This window comes from Dendronephthya gigantea, unplaced genomic scaffold, assembly GCF_004324835.1.
Source record: "Dendronephthya gigantea isolate DGI-Jeju-01 unplaced genomic scaffold, DenGig_1.0 000000F, whole genome shotgun sequence".
Classification (NCBI taxonomy): domain Eukaryota; kingdom Metazoa; phylum Cnidaria; class Anthozoa; order Malacalcyonacea; family Nephtheidae; genus Dendronephthya; species Dendronephthya gigantea.
The window spans coordinates 6,493,883-6,518,366 of record NW_021163010.1 but is presented as its reverse complement, the minus strand read 5'-3'; the positions used below and the strand labels follow the sequence as shown (position 1 = coordinate 6,518,366).

Sequence of the window (24,484 nt, the reverse complement as noted above, 5' to 3'; positions counted from 1 at the left end):
TCCCGACATTTTACTCTCCACACTCGACCTTTTACGAGAGAGAGACTATCGATTATTACCTATAGACTCCAATTTTTGGTGGTTTATTTCTCCTGTTCAAACGTGCATTTAACATTCGCACACTTCTCGAAACCGTAGACAGTCACAGGCGGTTGAGACTGACGAAGAGAGGGAGAGGGTGGGAGAGGGAGGGGGAGGGAGAGAGAGATGTTGACCACGACAGTTAGACTATATATTGTTGCCAATTACGGATTGAGATGCAAATAACGGGCATTTATTGTCAGTATGGACCTGGGCTTAGTGGCCCGCATCGATTCATATTTACTTAAACTTAAGGTGGTCCACAAAAAAAACATCATGATTTATTCTGTTTTCGAAATTTCAAGGGATGCAAACTTAAATGTACACCTAAGCGATCCATAATATTTTTTTCAAAAAATAGACCTAGAGTGTGAGAATTAAACAAAAAATTTTATTAATTATAGGGTTATACTCCGAGCAAGCAAAAGAGGTCGATTTGCTTATTCTGTTGATTCTGTTAATTGATTCTGTATATATATATATATATATATATATATATATATATATATATATATAAAAAAATATAATTGTGTGGAATTGTGTGGAGAGTCTCATCGAGAGACGTTCACCGCAAGCTTTATGCAAAGCTCACTTGTATAAGTTTGAGCACTCTGGTGACTGCACTATACAATTCCAACAATGTGTAACCGTACGTCCTGTGTCCCAAGTGCAGGAGTCACCATTGCGCTCTGGTGATAGCCGGGATAGCACATTGTTTTACACATGTTATATATTTATATATATATATATATATATATATATATATATATATATATATATATATATATATATATATATATATATATATATTTATGTATGTTATCCTTTTTTTTCATCACATACAATCACGAGTATAGCTTAGTCAATATAAAAAACAAACACGTAATCCGATGAATTCCAGCCAGTTGATCCACTTTTTCGTTAAAGTCTTGACGCAGACAGCTTTGACGCGTGTTAAGTGACACTTTCCATAAACGTAAAATGTGTGAAAACAGTTATTATTTAAGGCTGGGTCTCCACTTCAGTGCAATGGTTCGCTAATGAAATATTTGCATATTTTCCTTTGAAATCGGAACAGTCAAGCTGAACTAATTTATCTATTCTGTCGAAATTCAAAAGAAAATATGCAAATATTTCGCTGGCGAACTGTTTCTGTTGTTTGTTTTACAGTTTTAGGTATTCCAAATTCACCCGTATCGGCTAAAACCGAAATTGAACACAGTGTGGACATGCGGGTCTACATGCATGCCAACAAAAAGGGCTAAAACAAGTGAAGCAATGGTCTGGTTCTGTTTTTAAGCTTCTCGATTACAAACTTCTTGAGTTCTCTTCCAACATTAATTCCCCAAGTGAATATAATAGCTATTATCCTGAAAAAAGGCAAGAGACAAGCTTTTTTAATTATTCTTTAATATAGAAGAAAAAATTACAAGGCAAAAACAAAATTTATCATCATATTTTCTTATTATGTTTACTATTCAATTTATTTTATTTAGTATTTATTTATTCTCTTTATTCTGTTATTTTTACGTTTATGTTATTTTCAATGTTGCTTAGCAACAAAAACAGTTCGACAACAACATAGTCACAGTATTTAGACGAATTCTTGCCAAAAACTTTTCAAAATTATCTAAAATTTACCAACAGTTGCAAAGAAGCTTGAAAATATAACATAAGAATCAACGATGGAAGCACGATCTCAGTCTCAGAGGCTGCCGATCGAGCAAGAGGTAAATATGTCGCCGGCCACGGCAATTCTAATCATTGCAGCAGCTCTCTTTCTGGAATTTTTGCAAACATTTCTTCATCGGAATCAGCCTTTGGTTTGAGGAACTAGACTCTTGCATTTTAGCGTTTTATGTTTTTCAACTCGTTTTCAGAAATTTGAGACTTGAATATATAAATTTACTAATAAACTAATAATAAAATTCTTGTTTCTGATTGGCGAGCGACCTCAGTAAAAAATCAGTAATTTTTATGAAAATACTGAATCTGAGACAACGAAATGAGCGAAAAATAGCCTAAATTTTTTTTCTACAACAGATTATTTCAATTATTTACCTTCGTAATAAAACTAAGACGAGTAAAGATGATTATTTGTCTCCGGCTCGGCAATATATCGCTGAATAAAAACCTCGACCTTGTCTCGGTTATTATACATATATATTATATATATATTAATTTATAAGCGGTTGATGGTCATTGATTAGTTTGGGTTGGGATAAAACGCGGATCCGGAATTGCGGATCCGGAATGCGGAATTGCGGATCCGCGTTTTATCCCAACCCCATATAGTTAGGCATCTGGCCATCGATCACCACCTTTTGTCCGCGATGGTTCTGCTAGAGAGATGCCCCCACGAGGATGGTTGAAAAAAAATTGCGATAAAAAAATGGCAGGTGGAGATCGGGCTTTTTTTTGCAGTGAAAGCACTGCCATGAATTGGCAAATAGCTAGAATTATACATGCATGTAATAAATAAAGTATTAAAGGAACTAGAATTATTCGAGTTTGTCATACGTATTGCGAACTAAGAGCGTGTCAAATATTCTGACAGTCCTTGATACTCAGCCTTAGGAAATATGCGGATTTAAAATGTAAACAAAGCGTTTGTTTACATTATGGAATGTACCTTAAAGAGATATCATTTAGAATTATTTTACAGATCTGGGAAATAATTGTTTTAAATCCGAATATAACAATTATCTGGAAAAAATCAATTGTATCACAGATTCAGAGTTTTGTTTTTCAAGCATCTTTCGAGCATTGTTTTAAAGCCACTCGAGTGGTTACGTCATGCGTGGGTGTCACCCATACTTTGTTCACCGTTCAAAAGCAAAGTTTCAAAACCGTTTCACGTGAGTGCGTAAATATATATGTTTAGATGCGTTTGCGCGCGGTATTTTTGTTTGTGATGTTTAGGCTAATTACTTTTAGCTTATTTGAAGGCGACGGTGCAGGTCAAACGGGCTGAAAGTTCAGAGTTAAAAAAACCCAGGTCAAACCATTAAGATATTTATATATAGAGAGAATTCCGTTATTGCGCGTACACTTCAAACACAAGGAAATTCTTCAGGGTTTTATAAGATTATGAATTATCACTTTTGCGAAAGAAAATAACAGATGATGATTTGGACACACTTTCATTTAGTATATTAACGGATGTGCTGTCTTTTTTGTGGCTTTTAACAACGGGTGGAGTTTGAAGAAAGTGTGGTATGCAGTGATAAGAAATGAGGGGAAATTAAGGCAACAAATCAAGATATTGGCAAGACATCAAAATTGATTCCATAATTAACTTATGAAGGAGCTTCCGATTTTGAGTTGATCCTATGGATTTTGTCAATTATTTTATACAAGGTATAAATTTATAATTTTTTTTGAAACTAGTGAAAAAATGAGTGTGGGCTTGACTTCCAGTTACACTAAAATACATTGTTATATAGGTGCTGTGCATTTTAAATGTGATTGGTTCTTTCGTAGTCACATGACTTTAAATAAATGCAATGTTTCCTGCCAGTGAAACAAGTAATAATTGTAATAATAATATTTCACATTTATATTGCGCATATTCTATAAAATATTCATATGCGAAAAAGTGTTGGCTGCATATTGTCATAACAAAGTAAAGTATTTTTTTTAAATGCGTTTTTGTTCCTATATAACAAAGCACTTAATGTACACTACCTCGGGAAATAGTGTGTTTTGTTTAAATTCCCTCGAGTCTCAATGTTTTCATTCAGACTCTTGAGAAAACGAAACTCACTCATTTCCATATATATTTCTATATTGTACAAAAGGTTCTAAAATTATTTAAAAATTCTGGTAATGGTTATTTCTTCAGTATACGAGAAGCAAGGCAATTAAAAAGAGTTTAGTGTAGAAAGATTACTGAAGGAAGTTTTTTATAAATTTGGTGTTTCTGTTTTTTAATATGTTATTGGATTATTAGAAATCATTCGTCAGACCCTCTGATAAGCCCTTTTGCTTGGTGCCAGGACAGAAGCATGGTTTAGATGTGTGGTGTCATCACTTTCATGTGAATATGTGACGAAAAGAGAAGGATCTGAGTAGTGTGTTAGAGAACTGAGTATATATAGAACGATGTTGAAAAAAAAGCAAACGAGGACTTGTTATATATACTCACCTCACCTCACTATACTCACCAAGATCACCTTGGAAACATCATGCAGTTGGTATAGCATTAATATTTATCGCATAGATTAAACATACGTTCGTTCGCGTCATGGCTGCTGTGCGATGGTAGTTTTGGTCGAAGTGTAACTTGGGTATCACGTAGGGTAGGATGTCATGAAGCTAGCTGCCAGTTATATAGGTTTAGTAACATCAAAATATATGAGCCTCGGGAACCTTACAAAGAGTCCCAAGAAAAGCCTAGATTAGTTAATTCGTACGCCTTGTGAATTGGATCTGCATCGTAATCGTAATTTAGAAAGATCCCACAGCTGATACTCAAATTACTCTATAGTCTAATTGTGAATAGTTTTGGCTAACATTGGATTAGATATCCTCAAAAATAAAGATGAAACGCCATCTAATCTAGTTTCTTTTTTAAATGATTAGGTCGTTAGATAAATAGAACAAGAATATTAAACTTCTTTCAAAGTCAGATGAGAAATCCCAAATATTGGATAGATTCCAACATTTTGTGTGGTCCATATCCCAATTATTTGCAAATATTACCGAAATACGCATTAAATTTTGAGGACGTAGTGACAGTAGTTGACCTAACTTTTTTAAAATTATAATCCCACTTGTACCTGGCAAGGCGGGCTTCGGTTTGTTCATCAGCACGGTCATTGATTGGATGAGAAGCAAAATATGTGATCAAAATCAGTGATCAACTTTCGACCAATAGTGGGGCCTTGTTTTATTTCGCTAATCCGATAAACACCGTTCTTTTGAAACTGCATATAGTCCTTTCTGCCCTGCAGGAGTCAGAATTTTACAGTTTATAGCAGGTAGAAACCTCGTTCTAAGGGATTTTATTCGAAAACGCGGAGAGAAGTAGACTTGCAGGGCACCGACTATATGGTTTCTAAAACCGCGAACCGTGGTGAGTGGATAAACACTAAACAGCAATAAATCACACATACTTAATACATTGCATTTCTGCATATTAGTTTAGAAAGACTATCGTCTTTGGCTTCAACAACTTTGTAAGCTTCTTTCTCTGATACTTATATGTACATGTTTTCAGTATTATTCAGTATGTGACAGATCCAATTAATTTCGAACTCTACCCGACAAAATTACACTGATATTCCTTATCGAACTGAGTGATTAGGATGATCGTGTGAGCTATATACGGCTTTCAATCAAAATCGCAGCTGATTGGTCAATTCCCTCCGTCCTGTCCTACTATAATATCATGTAATAACCTTCCATGTTATTACCGAATAATCTGCGTTTTAAAAGGAGCTTCCTGTCAAAAGAATTCTTAGTACAGTTTCACGTAAGGAATCTTAGTACTATATATACCAGTGCAGAAAATATAGTATTCCAAAACAACAAATATAGCCGCTCCGCATCGCCATTCGATAAATCTTGTTTTCTTGAAATTAAGCATAACGTGGGCGGGTGTCAGCAGTGTGGCTGCCGCAGCCGCACAAAACTGATATATCGCCCAACTTCTTATCAGTTTATCGACGACGGGATCAAATGTTAATGCTTTGCATTATCCTGACTTGGCTGACCTTCGGTATTAGAGATTATCGTAACTCGGGCTGAAAGGTGGGTATTGGCTTCGCCACTTTCTTAAGCCTGACGAGGTGATCCTGCAAGATCCTGCATAGTGGGTCCTGATTATGGTACTGGACTATCGTTGTCTACATTTCTGCAAGTCTTGTGGGACTAGAATAACAAGATGATCTAAAACATTTGTAGTCGTCCCCGGTTCAACTAGCAGAATATGCTCTTACGTATAAACATGCAGCATTTAGAAACATGATTAGGAAAATATTGAGGTACACTTGGACAAAAGTCGGGTATTCAGTATATTGTACTGTTGGGTGTACCAGAAAATTATTCAGACTTTTCGTAATTTTCAGTTTACGGTAACCATACCAATTTAACGTGCTTAATTAAATGTCTTCTGCAATCATTGGCAAATACTGCAATTTCACTAGCTAAGGGGAGTGCGATTTGAGAATTAACCCTAATTATGAGTTGCCAATCACCCAATCACCATTCAGGTTACAAGATATGAATTGCAGAAATTAAATCATGATAAATATTAATAATTCCAAAAGTTTACTATATTCGCCAAGTATTTTCGTGACAAAAATATAATTTATATATATAGTGACCTGAAGTTCTTACCTACATCACGGTTATTTTGTTAAGTAATCGAAAGGTAGTACATACGTTTATGTGTGTGTCATATTTACTTTTTTCACATTTAATATATATACATTCTGTTATGCTGATGGGGAGTAAATTGCAAAATTAAGTAAGAGGGATAAGTTTTCAAAATTCGTGGTTGATTTTCATTCGTTTATTTACATTCTATAAAAACTTAGGTAATCTCCCAAAGCCATATATTTCAAGTTTTAATCAAACTAGTTGAAAATATAAAGATGAATCAAAATGCTTTAGAATTCTCAGAGCAGAAATTTTACTTAATGAGCGAAAATATAAGCTATGCATGCTAGAAAATTTAATTCAAAAATTTTACTATCTATTTGATGTGATAAAAATGTCACTTTTAGCGATGACATGTCCATAATTAAATTTGAGCAAAGGCAAAAACGACTACAATTCATAAACTTCTTGTGGCATATCGTCATTTGATGCCGGCTTTATTCACATATATATATTTACTTATTTTTCACAAGCAAGTTGAATAAATATCTCAGTATAGGACACTCTACATTGACAAAGAACCTCCTTGTACAGTGTTTTTACAGTTTGAAGTAAATTTCCTTTGAGGCTTTATTCTTTGAAAGAGCCACTATATGCATATGACCTATAACTAATGATCAATTCTCTTCAGTTTCACCTGACGAGCATGCATCAGGAAACTGATTTTGTAAACATTAGCATAGCCATAAAAGCTACGAGGTTAGATCCGTGTCGGAGTTTTTTTTAAACGAAATTTATTCACGTTAGTCTCATTGATATTATATTAAGAGTTGATATCATGACGTATCCTATTGAATTCAGTGAATTGATTTTGAACCGGCCCAGTATTTTTAATGTGTTGGGATTTGCTGGTACTGAATGAGCCAAACCTGAACTCAAAGCTTTCCATTTAGATAGGCTATGTAGAAAAGGTATTTTCGGTTTCTGTGTATCTTGTGAAGTACATTTTCCACTTTTTTGCGTTGTATTTCAGAACGTTTCACCCATATTTTACTGAATATTCATGCTTATGCATGTAACGGTCAAACTTTTAGAAGAAATTATAGCTTTGATCTTTTTCAACGCAACTGAAATTTTCATTTTAAAATGAAAAATGAAAAACAAATAAATTAAATAAAAAGCTTTTCAATTTCACAATCAATTGTCGAACCACCAAACCCAAGGTCAAAATCGCTTATAAGCGATTATTTAAATATATTACCACGAAAAGTTTTGAATAAAGACCTTACCTCTCAATATAAGTGCTGATTTCATATAAAGGATGGATCATTATGTACGTAAACTTGGCCTTGAACCAATATATTGCATGATTTATTGAAGGTGAAATTTGATACAACCTACGTAAAATCCGCTATATTGTTTTGCGTTCAATATGATTTGTTGAGCTGGTTATTCATTGAAACAGTTGCACTCTCAACTGTTGTTTTTCGTATCATGTTACCAATTGTCACCGTATAAAATACCAGACAACGTTGTCAAACCTTTCCTCTGGATTTTCTTAACGATAAAAGCATTTGTTTAAAAAGGTCTGTTTAATCGAACGGTGAGTACATAAGTTTAACGCGTGTTGGAATGACATTGTTGGAAACATTCCATCTTGTATGCCATGTTTATTACTTTATATGTTGGCTTAATGCATTATCATGTATGACCCTTCTATAATATGTCTGATAATGCTGGGATTCATAAAGTTGAAAGTTCGTTCCTCGAGCTCGAGTGGGATTCTAACTCGCAAATTCCATTTCTTCCCAGACTTTTATTATATGTGTAACAAGGAAACATTTTTGTCAAATCCGATTGCAGTTTGAAATTTAACTTTGAGTATACTTCCTTAACGTACTTCGCGCGTGCTGTGAACGTATTTAAATATATTAAGAAACGTGTTCTCGGAAGAAAAATTATTTTCAATACCGCCTTGTAAAAATGATGCTATTGCATGAGGGCGAACTGTTTATATAAATCAAGTCTATTCTATCGTCAGAAAAATGTCTATATGACCAAAGGCGATACGTGATAATAAAATTTTAATCCGACTCAATATAGTGAATATATTATTGTGAACCCATGCATGCAGTATAGAAAAATATGGTTAAAAATGCGATTTTCTTTGAGGCAGTCAAAGACGCTACGATACCAAAATTCTGTAGTTGTGTCATTTTTGTAATGTTTTGCTGCAACAAGCATGCATTCATCATGATTCGGTCTGCTGTTCATGGGTTCATGCTCAGATTAATTGTGACTAATCTATACCTGCATTATACATCAGATCTTGTTACTGTTGCCCTGTTACCCTTATACCCAACTTAACGTTTTTTTCTAACCTGTTATTCTTGCAGATATATGCATGCTGTGTAAAAAAAATCTCAATTGCTAAGTTACAAGTGAAATCAATCTTTCTTATAGCAAACATCAGTACTGAGTGAAAGGCTTAGTAACTTGATCCAAAGTAAAACACATTATAATTAATTCCCCTCGCGCGTATCACGGCTAGTTGTAAATTGTGAAATTAGCTCGAAAATACGTGTTCTTAGGTAAAGATAAATTTGGCATGAATGCGTGTATAGACTTTTATCAATATCACCCAGTTAACTAATGATCTTTTACTGAGTCAAATCATGGAATTTTAAACCTTTGGCCTTACTAATTATAGCCATTAAACAAGAGCTATTAAGTATCGGCATGCATGCATAATGATAACCTTGAGACAGATAACACCGTCGCATAACAACAACTGGTTTGCCAAGTGCAAATTTTTACATTTTAAACACAGTTCCGACATATGTCAAACCGGTTACATTTGTCCTGCTCAGTATAACGTATACAGTCAGGGCTTCAAAAATAACACAACGGTTCGAAGACATCGATCACAAGGCCACTATTCGTGTGTCATTATAGCATAGAAGGTAAGCTTATGTCTTGATTACCTGTATATGTGGTGTATGAATTTGTATATAGCTAGACATGCAGCGAAGAGTAAAACCTTGACGTATTTATTTACATTAGAGTACCAATACCGTTATAAAAGCCGATCTATTATTAGTTTATATGCAGAAAGGGTCGTTGAGAAAGCCGGATTTTCGCATTGTGAGGACTTTAGGTATATAGCAATTAATTAAAATTCTGTATATATATACTGAAAGGCGTGATCCGAAATAATACCGAGCACAAACAGTGCTTCGATAGTGATTGTATTGACTACCAGTGGCCGGCTGTGATCAATATTATTGGCAATATATACACTTCTGTATACGCATGAAATTGTTAGTATAAGAGTGGCTATGCAGTTTATAATACTTTATATTTCTTTTTTGAACTGTCGTGGAATATTTAAGCCATCGTAATTTGCACAGTCGATCTACATATACATTTATATTCTATATAATGAGGGGGTATTAAATTGTAAGATACTTAAAACAAGGACCCTTGAGAAACATTATATAGTAACATCGGCGATTTCCGATGAATTTTCCATTAATTAATGTCAGACCTCGCGTGTAGTCACAGATCGTTTTGTGATAAAGTATGGGTATAGATCGTAAGAAATGATACGAACCGAAGAACATGTCTGAAGTAATCTATCAAACGTCGGTATGCATATAGTACGAGAGGCGAGTTTACTGATAACGGGTGGCCAACAAAGATTTTTAACATACTTCAGTTTGAGTTGTTTTTAAAACATACAACTATATAACAAACGAAATATCTCACTTAAATGGGTTTCTCAGAAGGAACAATGTTTATTGTAAATATTGGTTTATTAGACATTAATTATGAGCAAGCATCACGGAATGGTCTTAATTAACCACGTACGTTAATTATATGCTCCCCTAAAATAGTTTTTTTTTAAAGCGATGGCCTTTGCTGTACACTCATGGAACATATTTTATATTTATTTCAAAATACCCCCGAGTATAACGTAGGTCCTAAAGAGACATTTTTGGGCATTTCGAACCACTGTATAAGTATAAATTTCTTAAATATAGCCACTGCAGTTGTTGTTTCATTATAATCCAATTCCTTGTGTAACTGGTGATACGAGAGGATATGTTAGCGCATGAACTTCGCCGAAATGCGTCGTTTCAACAACTGTGATTCGAATCTGTCATCTTGGGCGTTTCTATAATATATCTTAGTCACGCGAACAAACGCACCAACATAATCGCCGCGTAATTTGCGAAAATCCGAATCATCTTGGCACCTGTCCTAATATTAGCTATAAATGGCAAAATGAAGGCGAAAAGGAATGGTATTTCTATGGAGAGAAAAAGAGAATGAACATTATGCATTTTTCATGTTTTATAATTTTATTAAACAATAACAACATAATTCTAGACATTTATATCTAGATCAATAACAACATAATTCTAGACATTTCTGGTTGAAAGAACAATAAAATATTACGTTTAATTAAACATAATTGGCAGAGGACCATATGTATAGACCAAATTAAAAATTGAATATTACAATTTAAAATTTAAAATTCTTTCTAGTAGGTGGTATACGTCGTCCAAACCCAGCCTCCAGAATTTAGCTACTCTATTTACTGTAACTCTGTAAGGTATTATGGTGATCATAAACAGGCGAAGAATGCGAATTTCAAGTAAACACTAGTTTGTACATATATCAAATTTTATCTTTATCCATTCATCTCTGGTATTGGTTGTATCTTTCATATGAAATAGTTTTATGAGGTTTTCTTTACAATTGCAAATGGCACATAGACCTACCAAATTTATTTGGCTCGATCATCAGCTCATTAGAAGTAGACACGTGTTCCAGTATGGTCACGATATTCGGCCAAAATGTTTAACAGGGACCCCAAATAACAAGGGTTTCGAACGTGAGTTAAGCCGACAACCTCATTTCGATGGATTTTACATGGAAAGATGTTGGGCAGTCGATAGAAAATTTTACAGCACGATATCTCAATCATATCGGTTCAATATATACAGGCTGGTCAGTCAAAACTGAGGTGGCTACAGCTAATATAGCTACACCCTATCGTATCATCGTATCTGTGCAAAAAATGTTACAAACGTGAAGTGCCTCGAAAAATTAAGCCAATTAAGATTTACATTTTAAAAAATTTAATTTCTGAGTTTTGACTAAACTATAATCGTCCTCAGGAAATACTATAATTTAGTAAAAATTTAAAGAATTTTCAAAATGTTTACCGAAAATATACGCGGAATTTATTGTTCTATATTTTATTTTAAATACCAAGCCCTTCGGCTTCGCGTGATATATATATAATTATGTAATTCGAGGTTTTATAGAATTCTAGAAAGATACTTAGCTAATTGTACATACCATTTGGCATGGTCTTTTTAATCCCGGATAGCGATTCAATTACAAAAAACTGCTCAATTCATAAAAACCCTTGAAGACCTTGACGTACACGTATTAAAATAGAAATTATTTAATAATATGCTAAAAATACTTTATAAGACAATCAAAATGATCAAGATTATCATAATATGATCATGACAAGGACGCTTTAGTTGTGTTGACGCCCAAATAAGTGGTCGTGCGTGCATATATCCGTAAAAGACAAGGTAGAATTAAGCAGTTTTATAATATGTTATTTCAACCGGAAGACTGCAATTTCATGCATCTGTTGAAGCAAATGGAATGAATATAAAACTCAGCCAGGGCCGTTGCATGGGAGGTGTATATTCATACATTCAACTTATGCCCAACGCTATTGTTCCTACGGTATATAAACCTGAATATATGAATATACACCCCCCCCCCCAATTTTGTGGTCTGTCTATACGGCCTGAACTCAGCACCGCAGTTGAAACATTGCAAAACTCCCATTAAAGAACGTCACTCTTTTAAATCGTCCATAATTCGTCCATTGTCGGATAGCGTTGAGGAAAAACAGGTGGAGGCAATATTTCATGCATGCACGAGCCACGAGGCGAGCTTCCAGAGCAGACGTTAGTGTGAAAATCAAGAAGTGTTTACCTAATTGTTGAATGTCAGTCATACTGTGATTCGATTAGTTATAGAGCCTTAGGTCTAAACTAAGCTAAACTATAATGTCTATGCAGCTCTATAAATAGATGAAATAGGGAAACACAGGAATGTGAATACGTATATATAGATCACCACCTGCAAGTCAACATGTCTCCGGCTGTAATAATTTTTGCGGTTGAACCGTTGAGTTGAATATAAATATGTAGCTCGTTAGGAAAATCCTGACAGTATGATATGTATGGCATTCGGACTTCTACACCAACCAATTCTATAACCTAAAGCACCAATTAGGGTTGTGCAGCGCCGCGCTAGCTCCCCACTATCGAGTCCACCCTGCGATCTACTGCTATACATTGTTTTAGTGAGATATTGAATTCAAACAAAGATCTTGGAAGCAATCATAATTTGTAGAGAAAGTGTGGAAGTGCCGATCTTTCATCGTGAGTTTAATCTTTTGTAGTGCATACACAAACAATCCTGTAGAGTTCTAGGCTACGCAAACGCCTTTCTGTTATGTTTTGACCCCCGTAAGCTTAAGCGTCAGGGGCTATTGTCCATATTGGGTACCATTTTAACGTCGCTGGAGTAGTATAATCACGCTGTGAATAAAACTACCGCCACCCTTTCTAATTAAACTCGTAAAAAAATCATTCCAAATTCCCAAACCTGTCCACAGTTTATAAATACTAGCGACTGAAAAAAATGCTTTTGAGAGGAGCAAGTAGCTAGTGAAGGTACGTTTGCAGCGAACATACACGTTAATTGTGGCTTCTCAAGATGAAACCATAAGAGGGCTACTGCATGGTTTTATACCTAAAGAACTGATTACAATTTTCAAAAAAGTGGTTCTAACAAGCAGGAAGTTCTTGTTACTTTTTTAAAATATGTGACAACCGGTTTCACCATGACGTGTACTGAAAGACATATTTGTATTGTTTTCTATGATAAAAATATCAACTGACTGTCTCCATCTTCTCCTTGACCCGGTTGGGATCTTCTTGCAGAGATATTTTGATGTAATTTAGTTTTGCTTCAGTTAAATATATGTCTATATAAGAGTATCCCCTGCGTAGATGCTAATAGAGGCATTTTTTCGCACAGCGTGGATCATTTGTAGCCTATGTATCACAAAGACTCAGAGACGAGAGTCGCAATCGTAGGGAACATGCACGATAACTCATTTCCATAGTTGACTCTTTGAAAACGTGTGGTCAAAAAATCTTTGAACCACAGCAGGCAAAAGCCTCCATAGACCACGGCATTTTTTATACACCCTGCTGAGACGGTTTCGCAATATATAGGTTATATAGGTAAGGAATTTCGTATTATATAACCCGACTGTGTACATGTATATTCTGTGTCGTTAGCCATGAATGCACACTGGTGATATACTCATATACGTAGCTGTTGTATACGCAGACATGTGCAGTATCAGAAGTGAAATATATAGGCGTATACATATATAATAGGCTGCATGTGGGACGCATGCAGTAGCGCAGCCAGCCTGACAATTTGTCTCGCTATGCTAGTATTTTGATGTTCATCGGAAACAATGAATTTCTAAAGATATGAATAATTATAATAACTCGAAATTTACATAGCGGGACAAAATCGTCAGGCTGGCTACGCCACTGGATGCATGGTTTTTCAGCTGATTGAAATAAAATGATTTAAACTCTGTTGACAGTTTAGCATCTCAGGAATCTTCATAATATTGTCTGAAAACCATACTGACATGTGCCAATGCATTCCGCAAAACATATGTGACAGCTGATAAACTTGGAAGGGGAAATCCATTTTCCGTTCCTCGTATCTCAGACAAAGCGCAGATAAAAAGGCTCGTTTACGGTTTACTGGTATCAAAAAATCTCACCATGCACGTCATTTTACCTCCGGTATAGCTAACTATAAAGAACTAGTTTTTTTTCGTAAACAGTATACAGACAGCTAACGGAAGAGAAAAGCTATTTCGAGATCGTTAAATTAAGAGCTGATAAATAAGATTAGATTTTTTATATGCATGGTTTTGTGACTTTGTGGAATCGGGTGTAATGTTGCATACAGTGATCTTTGTTACTGCAAAGGTTAGCACGTGCGTATTAGCACGTTTCTTGTGAAGACTTGGGGGTTTATCGTGCATTTATCTGAAATATTTTCTATTTGAGGTCGCTGTAACACAGACAGCGAAATTCCAGTTTTGAACTTATAGCCTCAGCTGCCACTGTTAAGAGATTTTGTTAAGAGATTTTGTCACAGCGAATAATGCCACATTGTCACTGCATGCGCTGAGTTTGAAACCTTGCAGATTTTTAGACTAAAGCCACCTTGATCATATCGCTTCGTGCGCGTGCATGCACCATGCATGCCTTTCTACAAATTGCGTGTCAGGTATTTGAATTCGTAACATATGTAGGTATGACGCGTTATCATAATCATTAGGCGCTGCTTTATCGGTAAAGGATTGAATAGTGATAATTAGCATTCACTGCCTTTCATGCAATCAGGAGTGATGTGGTATGTGAAATTATGACGGATTGTAAAGATCGCGTAGTTTATCGGCATTGACGCCAGTCGTATTTTTAGTTTTTAGCGCTAATTTCCTACGGAATGTCCGTTGTGCACCTTAAATTTTTAGTATTCTGTGAAGGTATTATTCAAAATACTACAGATCAAAATGTATTTTCCATGTATCTAAAACACAAATAGAGTCGATACTGACGGCACTGAAGCAGAAGGGATGGAATAAGTCAAGTAGCTTCAACGAACACGCGTAAATTGCTTAATTCCTAATTGAAAGACGATGTGAAAATAATTGGTTGCGGTATTGTTGAAATTACAACGCTGTTTGTTTTTGGTAATATTCACTATAGGAATTATTGTCGCGTCTTCCACTACCCTATTTCTGGACATGATCAACATTTCGAAAACTCTTAACTAATTTACATCTCTCAAAAGAAAAATTGCATCATGCGACATGCATGTAACAGGACCTTTAGTGTTATGTAAGTTTTATTTTCTCTTTTTACGCTAGTTAGTTAAGGATCTTTACAATGCAGGTTTTTATAAGTTATAATGTTCGTATAGTATTTGTGTTCTTTCTAGCTGCATGATCTTGCGCATGCCTCCGAACCTTTATGTTGTTTTTCGTTCGTCCTTCTTCGTCGGTTCTGCCAGCCAATGGCGGATCTAGGGGTATGCAAAATATATTAATACTATTATTGGCAGATTTTAATGTAAAAATATTCTTCTCAAATCTATAACTATAATAGCGCTGTTTAGGTGTTTTGAATTTCAAATTAACTGAGCTGTGTAATTTATTCTGCACACCCCTAGATCCGCCATTGCTTTCAACCTTTCACATTCCATTTACTCAGTGGGCGTCCGCTGATGATTCTGTGTTGTGCACGCCTTTCATAATGACGGTTTAGGAGACGTGATCATCAACAAAAATGGGAGAATCAAATGTAAGTTAGAAATGACGTCAGTTGGTTTTATTAAAAGCTCGTTTTAGCGCTCATAAAGAGTAAAAATCGAAAATTTTGTTAAAATATTTATAATTATTTTATAGTAAATATGTGAAAAGTATCTCACAAATTGCCTTGAATAAAATTTTGATTAGCTTGGTTTTTTAAGGCGCGTATAAACATGTAAACAAATAGGTGATCACTTGACACAGTTTTCCTAAAAACGAGAGCTCTAATTCCTCACTTGAGCTGTCATGCCCCAACAAATCAACAATTGTGATTGACCGAAATTTATACATCATATTTATACTCGTGCATTTTTGTGGCAAAATTAGCCAAAAATCAATCACTTATCCCATGTTATGCTAAGTGAACATCCTATTCTATTTATATATTGACTTTTCTATTTTAAATGCAATTCTATATCATGCATATAATATATAAGTTATGTTGCATAACATTAGTTTATAATTCGCGTGTCCAAACGTTTAAAAGTCACTGGTATAGCATTTTTTTTGGGTGGGCAATATAAAAGAATGTGTAACTGAAAAATAGCGCAAGAAATATTTTTCTCTATGCCCGCGAACTGTGATAAGAAAATTTCTATTAAACATCTTGTGTCAATAGAAATAATTTAACAGGTTCATATCCGAAATGTTGATGTATGCCTTCAACATAATAATATAACAGCATGCAATTCGAGGCGTGATCAGTGTTTTGTCAATGAACGACTTGCGCTTTAGACTAATTTTTTACCTCGGCAAAAAAAGGACATATTTCTGAAAGAGCTTACTAAAATTAGTAAAACTGCCAAGTTTGGCTGCGAATTGTTGTAAATTACGGAAAATTTGGCCATACGGGATACGAATTTTGTAATCTTTTTTATTACGACCGGAAGTGTGTAACTAATTTAGTTAACATTTCCGCAAGTAATACAAAAGTACACAAAATTTTCCAACTTCGCATGGCTATATTTTCCGTATTTTACAAAATTTCGTAGCCAAACTTTGCACTTGCACTAATTTAAGTAAGCTCTTTGTAGCTGTGATGATTTACTTTCTTCTTGTTACTTCGATCAAAAATTAGTCTAAAGCGCAAGTCGTATGGAAATTTATGGAAATTTTCATAATTAAAGTTCCGTAAAAGGCATAAAGAATTATTTCTCTTCGCATGCAGAGTATATTTGATACTCGATTTGATAACTGATCGATATCTAGAACCATCTTTACAGCAAAATATACATCTTTATAGCGTCTCCACATTCAACTTCTGTAATAATGCATTCACACATCAAGAGAAATCACGACTGCTTGTTTCGTGAGATTGCAAAAAATATTATGCAATCTATTTTTTTAAACACAGCTATGTCATCACTATATATGATGATGCCTAAACATAACAAAATTATAGGCCGGCCCGGCCGGGTTTTGTTTTTCTTTTTATTTTGCCAAAAAACTCATTAATCTTTTTGCTTGAGTACTAAATTAATCATTTGCTAACTATCTATGGCTTGCCTATATATATACTTCCAGCAGAATACCGCTTGATGAAGTGACAGAGCTATTTTCGCCAAAATATTGCGAGAACTAAAGTCTTGATTTTGAGAAGATTTATACTTTATTCTTGATGCATGCATGGCATGTATATTTTCTTCATTCTCGATATGTATGTAGCAACGTTGTCTTTCTATCACAAACAATTGTGGTAACTTTATTCTCGATATGCGTGTAGCAACGTTGTCTTTCTATCACAAACAATTGTGGTTACCATAAGGATTTCAATCATCGAACGATATTCAAGTGCTGTTAATCAAACCCTGGAAATAAATTTTATCTTGCTGCAAGCCGGAGCACTTTGAACGCTTTGATAGAACCTTCATATCGCATCGCCACGTTTAATTGCATCAGACTCTTTTGTTTGCATTCCTTTGGATTGTTTCTTCCTCTGTTCTCTAAAACACCCTCTTATAATTGGTGTCAGCGAAATTTTGTCAAAACATACTATAACAGTTCTCATAGTATTTTAACTATATATATTCTCGATATGTATGTAGCAACGTTGTCTTTCTATCACAAACAATTGTGGTTACCATAAGGATTTCAATTATCGAACGATATACAAGTGCTGTTAATCAAACCCTGGAAGTAAATTTTATCTTGCTGTAAGCCGGAGCACTTTGAACGCTTTGATAGAACCTTCATATCGCATCGTCACGTTTAATTGCATCTGACTCCTTTGTTTGCATTCCTTTGGATTGTTTCTTCCTCTGTTCTCTAAAACACCCACTTGGTATCAGCGGAGCTTGGTCAAAACATGCTATTTTGAAAATATTCTTCAAAATACATAATTTATTTTTGCTAAGGCGGCTGGATCAACCACGGCTTGTTATTTTCTAATCGAAATATGAAATATCTAAAAAACAAACAGATAAAACTGGGGCTAAAACAGTTGCTAAGCTACAATCGTCCTTTACTGGTTCACAACCTTTATTGGGCTGGCAGTCGCAGAGTGTCACGAAATTGGTTTTATCTGCATGTAAATATTGTAACCTTGACGACTAGCTGCTATGCCCGGCGACGTATATAAGCGAGAACGTGTTTTATTAGCTAAAGGCAACGCATTTTTTGAAATGATATTAAAAATTGAAATGTTATCGCTTATTATAGTCGCCCATATAGCTCTACCATATGACTTAGATGAAACGAAAATGATCGTTACAGGGTTGCATTTTTAAAAAGCTTACATTGCATTTTTTCACACCGAGAGTCAGACCATAATAATGACACACTAAGAGTATACATGTTCAAGATGTGGAATAGATTAATAAAAGTTCAGAATACTTTAGTTGATTTTTAAGGTAAATTCTTTAAAAAATACATGATAATGATCGTGTTGGTGTGTGCAATCACCTTGATTGTTAGTATTCTAAGACGCAGATTGTGTTCTAAGACCCATTGGAATTTCCGATTTTGAAGGGTTTTTCAAATTTTAAATTGTTGATCTTTAGATTTGCTAAGAGTATTTGACCTAAACACAGCTGAAAGTTATAACAAATAAACGTGTACCACAATAGCTGATTCGAGCTCTACTGTTCCTGCTGTGGATTGACTCGCTAAATATTTCAATTTTATTTCAAGGCTAACCAAAGACAAGGACGTGTCTAACTGCATGCACCGAAGATCGACTTGAGATATTATTCAAAACCTCCAAATTCGTAAGTAGTCAAATCTAATATCGTACTTTTAATTTTCATCGAACAGATATGTTTACATACAGACGTTTTAAACCATGGCCATGCATTTATAAACCGTGCATTTATTAACCGTTGTGCATTCATGCAGACAAATTCGCACGATTGCCAGTTTTTTAACAGCAGAAAAAAATATATATGACGTTTTATTACTATAAGTACAGAGACTAATACTACATAGTCTAATGGAGCGATAGTGAACCAAAACAGGTCACCTCTCAGGACTGTCCCTTTATAACATTTCTGCTGGACTTCGATGGCTCAGTTTAATATTAAATATTCTCTGTGAGTAAGCGTATACCACCGGAATCAACACGAATTTGAGGATTGAAATACTTAAGCTATATATATATATATATAGGTTATGCTACACGCAGTAATCAAATGAGCAATATTTCTGTATGTACCATACGTGAATCAAGTCTAGCTGAAGCTGATTTACAACAGGTTGTAAGGAATACATACAATAAAAGAAAATAAATCATGCCTGCAGTTGCCTGCAGTAAATTTACTGAGCAGGATTTTTTCACGAAAATAGACAATATAGGAATTCTACATATACATATTTTTCAACATCGTCATGGGCGAATATCGCTTTCCTTTATACTATAGATGATTGAATAATGCATGCAATTGGTAGATATGAAATAAATATAACTGATGAAGGAATTAACATGCATATATATAGTGTAATGCAATTAGATGCTTGTCAGCAGGCATGGATTGATTTACTATGTATGACATGGTGCTGAAATGAGTTTGGGAGACAAATTGAATGCTTGCATGGGTAAACATAAATATTGCAGTAAACTAGAACGTTCCATGTCTAATTGTGCGTACCACCGGATTCCCCACCCATACTATTAACAACCACGTACTAATCAAGTGCCATGGGAAGAAGGCCGGTGATTTGAAGAATTTGACAGCAACAGTAATAAAAGATACAAAGTTAAGAGTTTTATACTGACAAGTGACAATCGGCATCAGAGGTAGAAATATCTCGAGAAATATAACCTGATTATATTATCTAAATTATACTCAACTGAGAGAGATAGCTATATGAGCACAGCTCGGCGTAAACCTAATGCAACAAATAGCGATTCATATATGTTTCAAAAAGAAACTTAGAATCTTGCCACTAACCACCAGTTCGAGGGTCCAGGTTGCTGAATTTTCCCTGGTTAGATCTGAAGAGGATTCTCGTTATTGCATGGAACAATTTAATTACTATAATTCTCGTGAAATCTCAATTTCCACTCAAAATTCAATTACGACATAATTTACATGCACTTATGAGTTTCTTTTGATTGTCCTAATAAATTAGATAACAAAGGTTCAAGTGACTAAAATGACGATTTTCGAGAAACTTTGATACTGTTTTAGTGGAAGCATGACAAAAGCTAGCTTGAGTTATTTGCATCTTGGGAAACACTTAACAAACTTGTATACGTACTTTCAGTAGGAGGAAAGAGAAACCGTATAAAGAATGTTAGATCATAATTTTCAAAGTTCTTTCTAATAACGTCATATGTCCTTCAAAGTGTGATATAGTTGCCGGACAAGCTGAATTAAACCAGCCAAACATCTTTATTTTTGTGCTAGTTCAGTCTAAAGGAAACGAAAACAGAACAAAGAAAACAAAGGTCTACCCATGACTGTGCCCGGCTAAATTATTCAACCAAACTGACAACGTTGAATCGTGATACATGCATGCAATATAATCATCGATTGATGTTGCGATAATTACTCGATAATTAATAATAAATATTTCAAGCAGAGAACGTTTGTCAATAATTTCGATAATGTAGTTCAGTTTCTGCATATATGTCATGGCCGGTGTGCCAGATGATAATAATATTGAAAATCATGAGGAAGAAAAATGACGCAAACTATAAATTCGACTAACGATTGGTGTGTCTGTAGTTTGTACTCGGTAGGGCTATCTTGAGTCTTGAATGTTCTCGCACCCAGTGTAACGAAAAAAACGCGTTGAGCTGCTTATATTACCAGTGATAAAATTTCTCAGTGGCATTTCAATGTAACATTCCTGACGTTTTTTCAACATTTCGTACGTGAAAATTTCAGCACTATTCTGTCATGTGAATTTTTTACTTCACTGAATGGAAATTTCTCGAATTTGCTGTGTGGCAATGAAAACTCTGGTCTCCTGTAATACCTAAATACAGTTCCTTGTGGTTTGTTGTCCCAACTATAATCTCACCGCGAAGGCAAACGCACGGAGACTATCAAATCCCGGCCCTATTGTGTACATTCAAGGAAATTTGGTGGAAACTTTTATTTACCTGACGTAGCCAGTAGGTTGGATCGTGAGTATTATGCCAATGCATCTGCGTCGTTCAAATTCGATTCGGAAATTAGTAACTGACGACCGATGATAGAATATTTCAAATGCAATAATATTTCTTGTACGTTTTAACACGTATGATTGAGGATCTATCATAACTCGTACAGAATCCTGATAGTAATCCAATTTCGTGACCGAACATAGACTGACATCTATAAATAGTATTTTAATTCAAATATATCAAAAGCAATAAATTCTGACATTATGCTTACTTTATATGGCATTATACACTTAAAGCAACGCATATACAAATTTAGGGGCGGGGGGAAATTTCGTCATTGACACGGGCTGTTTTCTGCATAACAAGATCGTCTTAGACAGATACAAAAACTCAAAAAGGAGAAATTACCAAAATCTCAGGTCTTGCAGAAAATTATTAAAGAAAGAAAGATTAAAGATATTAAATAAGTTTTTTTATTTTTGCCCGAAGTGCTACATTTGCATCATTATTTATATGTAATATATATTATGATAACTGTTATGATCGTGTAGTTAAAATTACTAATATTGTCATTGCCATCTCTACGGTGATCCATGCACCCATCACTTTATTCATTGTGCTTTATTTACCACAAGGGTTTGCAGAGTAAAATCTCCTCGTGTTTTCCGTTTTGAGTGGGTGGTTAAGTTAAATATTAATATTTCCGGCAACCAGTTCAATTATAGTTATTATACGTTTCAATTATACAGATAGACGCACAGCATTTTTTTTTAAAGTAAATTGGTTTTGTTAAAGGAACTTCAGCTATATGTGAACATATGAAATAGGTCGTGTTGTTGCAAACTGCATGTGTATAGATGTGCAGATTCTCCCGTTTAGTGGTGGCTATAATCATCTCAAGTGCATTTAGTATGCTGACAAGTTGATAGAATAAACGTCTTAAAAGTGCAACACTTGTTATTTGGTATTAAATTACTGAGCAAATAAGTTTGTTGATATGAGATTATCAATGAGGTCAAAGAACGCTCATTGTTAGTATACTATATGCATGTTACTGATGTTAGCACATGTATAGGGACAGTGCAAATTATCTTCAGCTATAGATGTGCCTATACATGGTGTTCTTTCTAGTCCATTGAATCGTCGTTAAAGAAGGGTGAACACACGAAGGTGCAGGACCGAGTGTATATACTTCGTGCCCATGCGCCTATTCATGAACATTCTTGACTTTCTGCATTTCCAGCATATTTTCAGTGTTTAAATAAATATATCAACTATTGCTATTGCTATGCAATACTCCTCTCTCTCTAATATCTTTGTCCTTTGAGTAGCTTGAAGTGCGGGGGTTGAAGTGCGTAAAATACCTTATCATGCATTGAAACAAACAAGATGAATGGAAGGCAAGACGTGCCCAGTTAACTGTAATCACTTCATTGCAATTGGGATCAAAAGAACTCACATATTTCCCAATACGATAGGCAGGTATAAATATGTTATGATTTGTGTTTTGACATATGTAACTTCAATGATGTGTAATAGCCACAATCGTCACTAGAGCTTATCAACCATATTTCAAATTATTTAAATAATATATAAGCTTTTAGGCTTAATCTACATGAGACTATTAGTCCATATATTGATATCAGTGTAAGGCGTTTATCTATCAAAAATATAAACTCAAGTTGTATATCGTTAATAGGTTAAAAAACTTTTTATATCCGTACATGGACTCGTCCATATATGATATTAACTTATCTCATTTGACGCAGAGAAATTGTTCCTTATCAAGTCACAAATTTAGGACTTCCTACCGGACACGATTAGGACTTTCGCAGAGCTGATATAGCTGCACTGGTCACCAAACTGAGCGAAAATGATAAATGCGAATTTCCACAGTTTTCAAGGTTATTGTCGACTTATAATTTATAGCCTATGCAGAGCAACTATAGCCCAATATGAACACAATACTGTACAATGATTACTATGAATACGTGTATAATTTTTTATAAAGTTAGGCAATCTTGTATTATATGTGTGCTGCCAACAAACCCCGTTATCTGCAGGGGAGCCCGCAAACTGCGTGCTTGCAAGTTTTCAAAATAGGACGGATTTACGTAAAAGAATGAGATCAGGACAAAAACACAACGTCAATAACACATATTTTATAATTGGCAGCAGGGTGTCTGAAGGAGAAGGCGGTAAATACGAGGCGCCCTGTAATGTTTGTAATGCATCCATGACTCCCCGCAAATTTTCGAAAACCGCGCATTGTCAGAGGATATAGCAGAACAACCAAGTCAGAGAATTTAATTTGATTCCTAGTTTACGCAGCGCTAATGTGGAAAAATTTGATAGAACATGGTTTGGGTTCATTTAGTTACATTATACTATATTATACGGATTTATTTGTTTGTGTTTGCCGGGCTCAGCAGGCTATCGGAGAAAAGTTCAAAGAACTAAGTCGTGAAATAGTGCATGCATGCATGCTTCGCTTAACTAAACAGTCGAGTTCACTCCAGATTGAGTTTACCCCAGTTTTAAGTTGCCGATCGCGAAATAACCCGAACAACTGTATTGGGTTTAGCCATACACCATTGTTCTGCGTGTAAAAGGTGGATTAACAAGTACCCGGTGCCTTTCATATTCAAATTCTATAGGCTTTATTTGAAAATTCTATTGTAGCCAATTTTAGTTCTCTGATGAGTTAAACCATTTTGCGCTGTTGCAAGTGAAACAACTTCCACTTACTTCCAGGCAAATTTCTGACGGCTTTATTTTCTTTCGCACGATAAGAATACTTTTTAACTCCCAAAGGCTAAAGGGACAAGATTCATGTTTTCAATAACTAATGATTCAATTAAGAATCAAGAAACAATAATTTAAATAGAAAAGATGATCTTATAAGAATAAAATGGCTAAAATACTAATGAACAGCTCGTGTCGGGAAAATTCATTCGGAAAGTTTGACTGACCCCTCCCTCACCCGCGAGGGCCTGGGTACAGGCGGATAAACGCAC

At 34.9% G+C, this 24,484-nt stretch overlaps 1 protein-coding gene across 2 annotated transcripts in view; it reads left to right on the top strand.

The window, feature by feature from the left end:
- Positions 1–7,919: 7,919 nt before the first annotated feature.
- LOC114532247 (zinc transporter ZIP10-like) overlaps positions 7,920–24,484 on the top strand; it is a 40,511-nt gene continuing 23,946 nt past the window's right edge. The window contains exons 1-2 of one of the 2 annotated variants that reach the window (XM_028553994.1): positions 7,920–8,008; positions 19,049–19,125. The gene's annotated coding sequence lies outside the window, so the exon portion shown is untranslated. Of the gene's footprint in view, positions 8,009–9,183; positions 9,369–19,048; positions 19,126–24,484 lie in introns of those variants that run through there. The other variant, XM_028553919.1, reaches the window with a different exon arrangement.